The following is a 13,034-nucleotide window of genomic DNA, read 5'->3' on the forward strand; positions in this document are numbered from 1 at the left end:
GCATGATTTTGTGCTACATAGTTGGCATATCGAGTGCTGGCAACCGTGGGATGATCCGAAGATGAAAAAGATTAACAATCATGCCATGGGCATGTTCAGCAATGATTTGGCCTCCTGGAAAGGGAGGGTGAAACGAGCTATTGAGGCTGATGAACCCCTGTCCAAGATTCTGTAGGAAAATCCGACACTTATGGAAGAGGAGTTCGAAAAGTTCAAGGACACTTGCGCTACCGAGGCAGCCAAGGCTAAGGCTGCGAAATTCAAGAGCCTTCAGCAAAGGAACACGGGGAAGCATCTCGTCGGAAGCCGTGGCTACCTCGGTAAAAGGCCCATATGGGATAAGGAGGACGCGGAACGTGAAGCCGCGGGTCTCCCAGACCCCTTCGCGAAGTTCACCAACCCCTTGGAGCATGACTTCATCAGGGCCCGCTACAAGTGGGACAAGGAGAAAAAGGTTTTTTACACGGACAAGATCACGAGGAAATTGATTAGACTACTGGAGAAGCAACACCAGCTTGCAGCCGAAAGCTCTACTTCTCCGATGAGGCCCAAGTGGGACACCCCTCTCAACCGGGCCTTGAACGAACTTAAGGGACTCCCTTGGGATCAGCGGCCGCAATATGGTCATGTGCACGGCGCTGGAGATGGTGCCACGTGGAAGGTGTTTTACAACGAGGGCCCGGAGGCCAAGAAGCTGAAAAAGAAGTTTAGTCAGGCGGACATCGATGCGAAGGTGAAGCTTGCGGTCAAGAAAAAGCAGCTGAGGACGCAAAAAAGTAGCCGAGGACAAATATGAGTTGCTACAGCAGGCAGTCAATGCAGCTGTAACTGCCTGCAGAAATGATTTTGCTACTAACTTGGTTCCAGTTATCATCAACTGGGCAAAGGAAAATCCAGACAAGACGGTACATGATTTCCCGATGCCCAGTTTCATCCAGAGCAACTCCATGAACAACAACACCATCGCACCATCACTTGCTCATGCAACCGGGCCTCCTCTCGCAGCCGCTCCCGCTCATAGCAGCCCGTCCTCAGTCTCAGGCGCGCAGGTGGGCCTTCGTCTTTGGCTGAGCTCGACATCGTCACTGTAATTACATGTCGCACCAACATATATATATATATATATATAATATTCCATTTTTGTTGCCTTTCGGTTGTTTTACGCCACAGACATATGTGTTTGCAGGCGAAAGAAACCCCGTGCACCATACTCTACTTGATCAAAGGCCAGAAGGTGGACGTGGGAAAGGGGATGATAATGGACCCCTCTCAACGCATGTTCCACAACCAGCCGATCCCCGTTGGGCACTTCAGGGTTAGCTTGACCAGTGTGAAATCGGGGCACGAGGATTTGCCTCCTCCAGTACAGCATGTGGGAGCGGACGACGAGACCCCGCCGCGGATTGGAAGCTGCAAGAATTGGGTGCTGCTATGGCCGAAGAATCTTATTCGTTTGGAGCCGGTCGAGAGCACACCAATAACAACCACACATCAACAAGCGTGTGCGAAGACCACCACCCCGCCTACGCAATTACCAGCTCCTGTAGTGTCGGGTGAGAGCGGCGGACGACATGATGAAGGGGGTGCAATAGTACTGGCTGATGTAATTTCTCCTGTAGAACAGAGAATGGATGATGAGACGGAGGTCGACCCTATGGATTACCTCAATACAAACGCGTATGACATAGATATGATGAGTCAGCCATATGACGAATCGGGCTATCAGCTTGCTAATGAGGATATGGATGATATGCCCGGGCAGGGTCGTACCATGGATTGCATCTCTAACAGGTACCTAGTTTCTTGATGGTGAGATGGAATTGCTATGTCGTGTACAAAGGGAAGGTTTCGGGGGAATACAACGAGTGGCATGAGTGTCAGGCGCAAGTGAATGGGTTCACGGACGCCATCCATAAAGGCTTCAAAAGCAGACAAGAAGGATATGCTAGTTACTTGAGGTTCACACTAGCGCGAGAGAGGACTCGTAACCGCCACCTCATGTACTGCATAGTTCCGCTCTCACTCATAGTGATAGCACTTCTTGCGTATACCTTTGTTTAGATGGATGACGTTGTTGTAGTTGCAGGTATTCGAGACTTGCATGTATCGCTATTTTCGAGATGATGACAAGATATCACTTTGTGTTGGATGATGATTATGATGAGACTATTTGTATGTACATGCTATGATTAGATTTGTGGTCTGCAGGCATTTGTATGTGTATCATGATGACATTTCTATGTGCTAAAGATTCTTCTATAAAGCATGTTCAAACACAAAACAAATATGCTAAAAAAAACAAAAAAACCTACTTAAATTAGCAGTAGCGAGTGTATAAAAGTTAGCAGCAGCGCCGCGATAGCAGTAGCGCGTCAAGGCAAAGCGCGCTAGAGCTACTAGCAGTAGCGAGCTTCCGCTAACAGCGCTGCTGCTACACTTGTGTAGAAGTAGCGCTGGTGAGCACGCACTACTGCTATCTGTTAGCTGTAGTGCCTTATTAGTAGCGCCTATCCCCGCGCTACTGATACATCTAAAACCCGCGCTGCTGCTAGCCTTTTCCCTAGTAGTGCAAGGTGTCGGACCGCCAGTGAAATAGATTGGTTTCTTGCATTGTGTCCATCCAAACTCCAAAAAGTGATCCAACGCCAACGCGAGCAGCCGCACCGGGTGACGAGGGTGGTGCATGCTACTTTGCGACCAAGGGCCGTATCATCAAATAACCAAGAGGCAGCCCAGGCATTTTACTAAGGGAGTGATTTCCATAAGCATGAAGGGGCTTTTCACAAAAACGCTAGGTCGAGTGGTTGTGCCACGAAGCTGCCAGCATGGCGCCAATTGTAAGCTTTTGATTGGCTGTGGATTAAATCATCCCATGCAATTCAAGTTTGTGGATGAGATGGTCATCTTATGCAACTTTGTGGACTAAACCATCATATTCAAGACAAGTTTATGGATCTCTAGTGCTCTTGCCTCATTCCTGCGGCGACTCGGAGCAGTTTCGCCACCGAAGCGTTTAAGATAAGGGTTTGTCTAGATCTTAGTCGACTTAGACTTCATGAAGTCTAAGTCGACTGACATCATATATAAATATAATTGATCGCAGGTTTAACTCTGTTCGCATGTTTGGAGTCAGTTTCCTGATTGTTTTGTGTTGGCCTGCATTAGCCTTTGTTGGCTCACCACATGGGCTGTTTTTTTTTATTTGTGCGTTTTACTGGAACTGCTAGAATATTGTCCTATTGGTGTATTGCTACACAGCACAATGTAGCTCTTATTTTTTACACTAGCATTGCTAATGCCTTGTTCCTTTTTTCACCTTTTTTCTTTTATCTTTTAAAAAAATGTATTTTTAAATGATAAAGAAATGTTTGATGCAACTAAGTTAGAAGACACTAAGTTGCGACCATGCTAGAAGACATGTGGTTGCATGAGTATAGTCAGACATGCAGCTGGACACCTCTCTCTCGTTGCCGCCCCCTCCGACAAACCAAGGGTCCTCCCTAGTTGTGATCAAGTTAGAAGACATGTTGTTGCGTGCCCATTGTGGGACATGCAACTGGCCTCATCTCTCTCGATGGCGCCCCCCTCCGACAAAACAAGGTTCCACCCCAGTTGCAACCATGGTCGAAGACATGCAGTTGCGTGCCTAGTGTGGTACATGCAACTAATGCCTCTCCCCGTACAACAAAAATGAAAGATGAGTTGCAACCAAGTTATAAGACATGAAGTTGCGACCAAGTTAGAGGATATGCAGTTGCCTGCCCGTTGTGGGACATGCAACTGGTGCCCCTCCCCATAAAACAAAAATGGAAGTCGAGTTGCAACCAAGTTATAAGACATGTAGTTGCCACCAAGTTAGAAAGACATGCAGTTGTGTGCCTAGTGTGGGACATGCAACTGCGGCCCATCTCTCTCGATGCCGCCCCTCCAACAAAACAAAGGTCCTCCCAGTTGCGACCAAGTTACAAGACATGGAGTTGTGTGCCCATTACGGGACATGCAACCGGCGCCTCTCCCCACACAATAAAAATGGAAGTCGAATTGAAACCAAGTTATAAGACATGCAATTGCAGCCATGGTCGAAGACATGCTGTTGCGTGCCTAGTGTGGGACATGCAACTGGTGCCTTTCCCCGTACATCAAAAAATGAAAGTTGAGTTGCAACCAAATTATAAGACATGCAGTTTCGACCATGCTCAAAGACATGCAATTGTGTGCCCGTTGTGGGGAATGCAACTAGTGTTGGAAATATGCCCTAGAGGCAATAATAAAAGTATTATTATTATATTTCCTTGTTCATGATAATTGTCTTTTATTCATGCTATAAATGTATTATCCGGAAATCGTAATACACGTGTGAATACATAGACCACAATATGTCCCTAGTGAGCCTCTAGTTGACTAGCTCCTTGTGATCAACAGATAGTCATGGTTTCCTGGCTATGGACATTGGATGTCGTTGATAACGGGATCACATCATTAGGAGAATGATGTGATGGACAAGACCCAATCCTAAGACTAGCACAAAAGATCGTGTAGTTCATTTGCTAGAGCTTTGCCAATGTCAAGTATCTCTTCCTTCGACCATGAGAGCGTTTAACTCCTGGATACCGTAGGAGTGCTTTGGGTGTATCAAACGTCACAACATAACTAGGTGACTATAAAGGTGCACTACAGGTATCTCCGAAAGTATCTATTGTTTTATGCGGATCGAGACTGGGATTTGTCACTCCGTGTAAACGGAGAGGTATCTCTGGGCCCACTCGGTAGGACATCATCATATGCGCAATGTGACCAAGGAGTTGATCACGGGATGATGTGTTACGGAACGAGTAAAGTGACTTGCCGGTAACGAGATTGAACAAGGTATTGGATACCGACGATCGAATCTCGGGCAAGTAACATACCGATAGACAAAGGGAATTGAATACGGGATTGATTAAGTCCTTGACATCGTGGTTCATCCGATGAGATCCTCGTGGAACATGTGGGAGCCATCATGGGTATCTAGATCCCGCTGTTGGTTATTGACCGGAGAACGTCTCGGTCATGTCTACATGTCTCCCGAACCCGTAGGGTCTACACACTTAAGGTTCGATGACGCTAGGGTTATAAAGGAAGTTTGTATGTGGTTACCGAATGTTGTTCGGAGTCCCGGATGAGATCCCGGACGTCACGAGGAGTTCCGGAATGGTCCGGAGGTAAAGATTTATATATGGGAAGTCCTATTTTGGCACCGGAAAATGTTCGGGATTTTTCGGTATTGTACCGGGAAGGTTCTAGAAGGTTCCGGAGTGGGGCCCACCTGCATGGGGGGACCCACATGGACGTGGGTAGTGGGGGAAAGGCCCCACACCCCTGGTCAAGGCGCACCAAGATCCCCCCTTAGAAGGAATAAGATCATATCCCGAAGGGATAAGATCAAGATCCCTAAAAAAGGGGGATAACAATCGGTGGGGAAGGAAATAATGAGATTTTTTCCTCCCACCTTGGCCAACGCCCCAATGGACTTGGAGGGCAAGAAACCAGCCCCTCCACCCCTATATATAGTGGGGAGGCGCATGGGAGCTATACACGAAGTTCTAGCACAGCCCTACCTCTCTTCCTACTCCTCCTCTCCCATGGTGCTTGGCGAAGCCCTGCTGGATTGCCACGCTCCTCCACCACCACCACGCCGTTATGCTGCTGTTGGATGGAGTCTTCCTCAACCTCTCCCTCTCTCCTTGCTGGATCAAGGCGTGGGAGACGTCACCGGGCTGTACGTGTGTTGAACGCGGAGGTGCCGTCCGTTCGGCACTAGGATCATCGGTGATTTGAATCACGACGAGTACGACTCCATCAACCCCGTTCACTTGAACGCTTCCGCTTAGCGATCTACAAGGGTATGTAGATGCACTCTCTTTCTACTCGTTCCTGGTCTCTCCATAGATAGATCTTGGTGACACGTAGGAAAATTTTGAATTTCTGCTATGTTCCCCAACAGTGGCATCATGAGCTAGGTCTATTGCGTAGATTCTTTGCACGAGTAGAACACAAAGTAGTTGTGGGCGTTGATGTTGTTCAATATGCTTACCGTTACTAGTCCAATCTTGTTTCGACGGTATTGTGGGATGAAGCGGCCCGGACCGACCTTACACGTACTCTTACGTGAGACAGGTTCCACCGATTGACATGCACTTGGTGCATAAGGTGGCTAGCGGGTGCCAGTCTCTCCCACTTTAGTCGGAACGGATTCGATGAAAAGGGTCCTTATGAAGGGTAAATAGCAATTGGCATATCACGTTGTGGTCTTGCGTAGGTAAGAAACGTTCTTGCTAGAAACCCATAGCAGCCACGTAAAACATGCAACAACAATTAGAGGACGTCTAACTTGTTTTTGCAGGGTATGCTATGTGATGTGATATGGCCAAGAAGAATGTGATGAATGATATGTGATATATGAGATTGATCATGTTCTTGTAATAGGATTCACGACTTGCATGTCGATGAGTATGAAAACTGGCAGGAGCCATAGGAGTTGTCTTTATTTATTGTATGACCTGCGTGTCATTGAAGAACGCCATGTAAACTAATTTACTTTATTGCTAAACGCGTTAGTCATAGAAGTAGAAGTAGTCGTTGGCGTGACAACTTCATGAAGACACGATGATGGACATCATGATGATGGAGATCATGGTGTCGTGCCGGTGACGATGATGATCATGGAGCCCCGTAGATGAAGATCAAAAGGAGCAAAATGATATTGGCCATATCATGTCACTATTTGATTGCATGTGATGTTTATCATGTTTATGCATCTTGTTTGCTTAGGACGACGGTAGTAAATAAGATGATCCCTTACAAAATTTCAAGAAGTGTTCTCCCCTAACTGTGCACCGTTGCTACAGTTCGTCGCTTCTAAGCACCACGTGATGATCGGGTGTGATGGATTCTTACGTTCACATATAACGGGTGTAAGACAGTTTTACACAGCGAAAACACTTAGGGTTAACTTGACGAGCCTAGCATGTGCAGACATGGCCTCGGAACACGGAGACCGAAAGGTCGAGCATGAGTCGTATGTAGATACGATCAACATGAAGATGTTCACCGATGATGACTAGTCTGTCTCACGTGATGATCGGACACGGCCTAGTTGACTCGGATCATGTGATCACTTAGATGACCAGAGGGATGTCTATCTAAGTGGGAGTTCATAAGATGAACTTAATTATCCTGAACATAGTCAAAAGACCTTTTGCAAATTATGTCGTAAGCTCGCGCTTTAGTTCCACTGTTTAGATATGTTCCTAGAGAAAATATAGTTGAAAGTTGATAGTAGCGATTATGCGATCAGTAGAAAGCTTATGTCCTTAATGCACCGCTCAGTGTGCTGAACCCCAACGTCGTTTGTCGATGTTGCGAACATCGGACATACACATTTTGATAACTACGTGATAGTTCAATTAAATGGTTTAAGTAGAGGCACCAAAGACGTTTTCGAAACGTCGCGGAACATATGAGATGTTTCGAGGGATGAAATTGGGATTTCAGGCTCGTGCCCACGTCAAGAGGTATAAGACCTCCGACGATTTTCTTAGCCTGCAAACTAAGGGAGAAAAGCTCAATCGTTGAGCTTGTGCTCAGATTGTCTGAGCACAACAATCACTTGAATCGAGTGGGAGTTGATCCTCCAGATGAGATAGTGATGTTTCCCCAAAGTCATTGCCACCAAGCTGCTAGATATCAGGGATAGATATGATGATCCTTGAAATATTCATGATGTTTGACACCGCGAAAGTAGAAATCAAGAAGGAGCATCAATTGTTGATTGTTGGTGAAACCACTAGTTTCAAGAAGGGCAAGGGAACAAAGGGATACTTCATGAAACGGCAATTCAGCTGCTGCTCTAGTGAAGAAACCCAAGGTTGAACCCAAACCCGAGACTAAGTGCTTCTGTAATAAGGGGAACAACCACTGGAGCAGCATTACCCTAGATACTTGGTAGATGAGAAGGCTGGCAAGGTCGATAGAAGTATATTGGATATACATTATGTTAATGTGTACTTTACTAGTACTCCTAGTAGCACCAGGGTATTGGATACCGGTTCGGTTGCTAAGTGTTAGTAACTCGAAATAAAAGCTACGGAATAAACGGAGACTAGCTAAAGGTGAGCTGACGATATATGTTGGAAGTGTTTCCAAGGTTGATATGATCAAGCATCGCACGCTCCCTCTACCACCGAGATTGGTGTTTGCGTTGAGCATAGACATGATTGGATTATGTCTATCGCAATACGGTTATTCATTTAAGGAGAATAACGGTTACTCTATTTTTGAATAATACCTTCAATGGTCTTGCACCTAAAGGAATGGTTTATTGAATCTCGGTCATAGTGATACACATTTTCATGCCAAAAGATATAAGATAGTAATGATAGTACCACTTACTTGTGGCACTGCCATGTAAGTCATAATGGTATAAAACGCATGAAGAAGCTCCATGTTGATGGATCTTTGGACTCACTCGTTTTTGAAAAGTTTGAGAGATGCGAACCATGTCTATTGGTGTATATGCATGAAGAAACTCCATGAAAATGGATCATTCGGACTCACTTGATTTTGAATCACTTGAGATATGCAAATCATACCACATGGGCAAGATGACTGAAAAGCCTCATTTTCAGTAAGATGGAACAAGATAGCAACTTGTTGGAAGTAACACATTTTGATGTGTGCAGTCGAATGAGTGCTGAGGCATGCAGTGAATATCATTATGTTCTTACTTCACAGATGATTCGAGTAAATGTTGAGTATATTTACTTGATGAAACACAAGTCTGAATTATTGAATGGTTCAAGTAATTTCAGAGTGAAGTAGCAGATCATTGTGACAAGAGGATAAAATGTCTATGATATGATCATAGAGATGAATATCTGAGTTACGAGTTTTGGCACACAATTAAGACATTGTGGAAATTGTTTCGCAATTAATACCGCCTGGAACACCATAATGTGATGGTGTGTCCGAACATCATAGTTGCACCCTATTGGATATGGTGCGTACCATGATGTCTCTTATCGAATTACCACTATCGTTCATGGGTTAGGCATTAGAGACAACCACATTCACTTTAAATAGGGCACCACGTAATTTCGATGAGATGACACCGTATGAATTATAGTTTAGAGAAACCTAAGTTGTCGTTTCTTAAAAGTTTGGGATTTGATTAACTATAACATATCAGGGATAGATATGATGATCCTTGAAATATTCATGATGTTTGACACCGCGAAAGTAGAAATCTAGAAGGAGCATCAATTGTTGATTGTTGGTGAAACCACTAGTTTCAAGAAGGGCAAGGGAACAAAGGGATACTTCATGAAACGGCAATTCAGCTGCTGCTCTAGTGAAGAAACCCAAGGTTGAACCCAAACCCGAGACTAAGTGCTTCTGTAATAAGGGGAACAACCACTGGAGCAGCATTACCCTAGATACTTGGTAGATGAGAAGGCTGGCAAGGTCGATAGAAGTATATTGGATATACATTATGTTAATGTGTACTTTACTAGTACTCCTCTAGTTGCGACCATGCTAGAGATCGTGTAGTTCATTTGCTAGAGCTTTGCCAATGTCAAGTATCTCTTCCTTCGACCATGAGAGCGTGTAACTCCTGGATACCGTAGGAGTGCTTTGGGTGTATCAAACGTCACAACGTAACTAGGTGACTATAAAGGTGCACTACAGGTATCTCTGAAAGTATCTATTGTTTTATGCGGATCGAGACTGGGATTTGTCACTCCGTGTAAACGGAGAGGTATCTCTAGGCCCACTCGGTAGGACATCATCATATGCGCAATGTGACCAAGGAGTTGATCACGGGATGATGTGTTACGGAACGAGTAAAGTGACTTGCCGGTAACGAGATTGAATAAGGTATTGGATACCGACGATCGAATCTCGGGCAAGTAACATACCGATAGACAAAGGGAATTGAATACGGGATTGATTAAGTCCTTGACATCGTGGTTCATCCGATGAGATCATCGTGGAACATGTGGGAGCCATCATGGGTATCCAGATCCCGCTGTTGGTTATTGACCGGAGAACGTCTCGGTCATGTCTACATGTCTCCCGAACCCGTAGGGTCTACACACTTAAGGTTCGATGACGCTAGGGTTATAAAGGAAGTTTGTATGTGGTTACCGAATGTTGTTCGGAGTCCCGGATGAGATCCCGGACGTCACGAGGAGTTCCGGAATGGTCCGGAGGTAAAGATTTATATATGGGAAGTCCTATTTTGGCCACCGGAAAATGTTCGGGATTTTTCGGTATTGTACCGGGAAGGTTCTAGAAGGTTCCGGAGTGGGGCCCACCTGCATGGGGGACCCACATGGACGTGGGTAGTGGGGGAAAGGCCCCACACCCCTGGTCAAGGCGCACCAAGATCCCCCCTTAGAAGGAATAAGATCATATCCCGAAGGGATAAGATCAAGATCCCTAAAAAAGGGGGATAACAATCGGTGGGGAAGGAAATAATGAGATTTCTTTCCTCCCACCTTGGCCAACGCCCCAATGGACTTGGAGGGCAAGAAACCATCCCCTCCACCCCTATATACAGTGGGGAGGCGCATGGGAGCTATACACGAAGTTCTAGCACAGCCCTACCTCTCTTCCTACTCCTCCTCTCCCATGGTGCTTGGCGAAGCCCTGCTGGATTGCCACGCTCCTCCACCACCACCACGCCGTTATGCTGCTGTTGGATGGAGTCTTCCTCAACCTCTCCCTCTCTCCTTGCTGGATCAAGGCGTGGGAGACGTCACCGGGCTGTACGTGTGTTGAACGCGGAGGTGCCGTCCGTTCGGCACTAGGATCATCGGTGATTTGAATCACGACAAGTACGACTCCATCAACCCCGTTCACTTGAACGCTTCCGCTTAGCGATCTACAAGGGTATGTAGATGCACTCTCTTTCTACTCGTTGCTGGTCTCTCCATAGATAGATCTTGGTGACACGTAGGAAAATTTTGAATTTCTGCTACGTTCCCCAACAACTAGCGCCCCTCCCCGTACAACAGAAATGAAAGTTGAGTTGCAACCAAGTTATAAGACATGCAGTTGCGTGCCTAGTGTGGGGCATGCAACTGGGCCCATCTCTCTTGACGTCCCCCCTCCGACAAAACAAAAGTCATCCCAGTTGTGACCAAGTTAGAAGACATGGAGTTGCATGCCCATTGTGGGACTTGCAGCTGGCGCCTCTCCCAGCACAACAAAAATGAAAGCGAGCTTGCAACCAAGTTATAGGACATGCAGTTGCGACCAAGTTAGAAGACTTGCACTTGCGCGCCTGGTGTAAGACATGCAACTGAGCCCCATCTCTCTCGACTTAGCCCCCTCCGACAAAACAAAGGCCCCCTAGTTGATACCAAGTTAGAAAACATGCAGTTGCGTGCCCATTGTAGGATATGCAACTAGCGCCTCTCCCAGCACAACAAAACTGGAAGTCGAGTTCCAACCAAGTAAAACCAACAAAAGGGCTATACAACTCCTAGTTATGGCCCAGTAATACATATGAGGGGATTTGAGTTCAGAGATAATCCTCAAAAACATGGATCTGATTTCGCGAAAGTAATGTTTCAGCAAAATCATATTCTTCAACCAACTAATGTCGACTAGAATAAAACAAAACAAGTGAGTTTGTAACATCCCAAATTTTCAATTTGGAATGTTATAAAATAGATCATCATTGCATATCATATTTATTGCATTTTGGCTCGATCCTAGAAATTCTACGGAACTCAAGGACCCACGGAGAGAGTTGGGGATTTCGTAAAATTCATATTTGAGTTTTCTCAAATTTTTGAAATAGGATCATTTGATTTGATTTATTTTATCTTCAATTATTTAAATTATAAAAATACGAGAGAGGGAATAAAATGACTTTCCCAAAATAAAGAAATATTGAGGATTTAATAAAAAAATCAAATAAGATTTTTATTTTGGATTTTATTGCTATTTTATTTGAATTTAGGAAAAATGCGCGTTTTTCAAAATTGCATTTAGGCCCAAATAAATGCTCACCTTGTCTGGCTTGATTTTAGAAGTCGGGGAAAATTTATTTCGGGATTTTTGGAGTCTTCTAATATTTCTTTCATTTGATTTTCTGCGCGAAAATTATTATTTTTTTAAAAAAGTCCAAACCGATCTTGGGCCGTAACCGGCCAGGACTCCGCCTGGCCGGGGGTCTTTATATAGCGCGCCCTGGGCCACCCCAGCCCAAGCCCACCCGCCGCCGCCCCCAAACCCTAACCCTAGCCACCGCCTACCGCCGCCGCCCTGCGTCGCCGTCGCCGCCGCCGCCACCGCCGGAGCCGCCGAGGTTGACCCCACCGCCGCCGTTTTTTTAGAAAAACCATTCGGTTTTTCGTCGGTTTTTCGTCGGTTTCTTTTTTGATACGTTTTTTTCTATCAGATCGGTTTTTTTCCGGTTTAGGTTAGTTAGCGAGCGTTCGCTCATTCGTTCATTTTAACGAACGTGCTCATTGTTTAGAGCCAGATAACGAACGTTCATTCGGGAATGGAGGAAGCAACGGCCAGAACCGTACCAACCCATCAACCCCAGCCAAGAAAGATTTGAGCCAAGTCACTTTCTTTAAGTGTCAGAAGACCGGACATTACGCCAATGAATGTCCCGAAGGCCAAAACGGAAATGGAAATGGAAGCTCGGGGAAGAAACCGAACCCTTTCAATCGGGGACAGGTGAACCACGTTAAGGTGGAGGAGGTTGAAGCCCAACCAGATGCAGTAATAGGTAAGCTTTTGGTTAAGTCATTTACTGCACTCGTTCTTTTTGATACTAGTGCATCACATTCATACATATCAATGGGATTTGTGGATAAGTATAAACTGCCCACCAAGGTTCTAGGAACACCCATGTTAGTAACCTCGCCAGGAGCGGAGTATATGGCCAGTCGAGGATGTTTTCAAGTGCCATTGAGTATAGGCAAGCATGTCTTCCCCTCAGATTTAATCATTTTGGAAACTCAAGGTTTGGA

The sequence above is a fragment of the Triticum aestivum genome, chromosome 3B (genome assembly GCF_018294505.1).
Source record: "Triticum aestivum cultivar Chinese Spring chromosome 3B, IWGSC CS RefSeq v2.1, whole genome shotgun sequence".
In the NCBI taxonomy this organism is placed as follows: Eukaryota; Viridiplantae; Streptophyta; class Magnoliopsida; order Poales; family Poaceae; genus Triticum; species Triticum aestivum.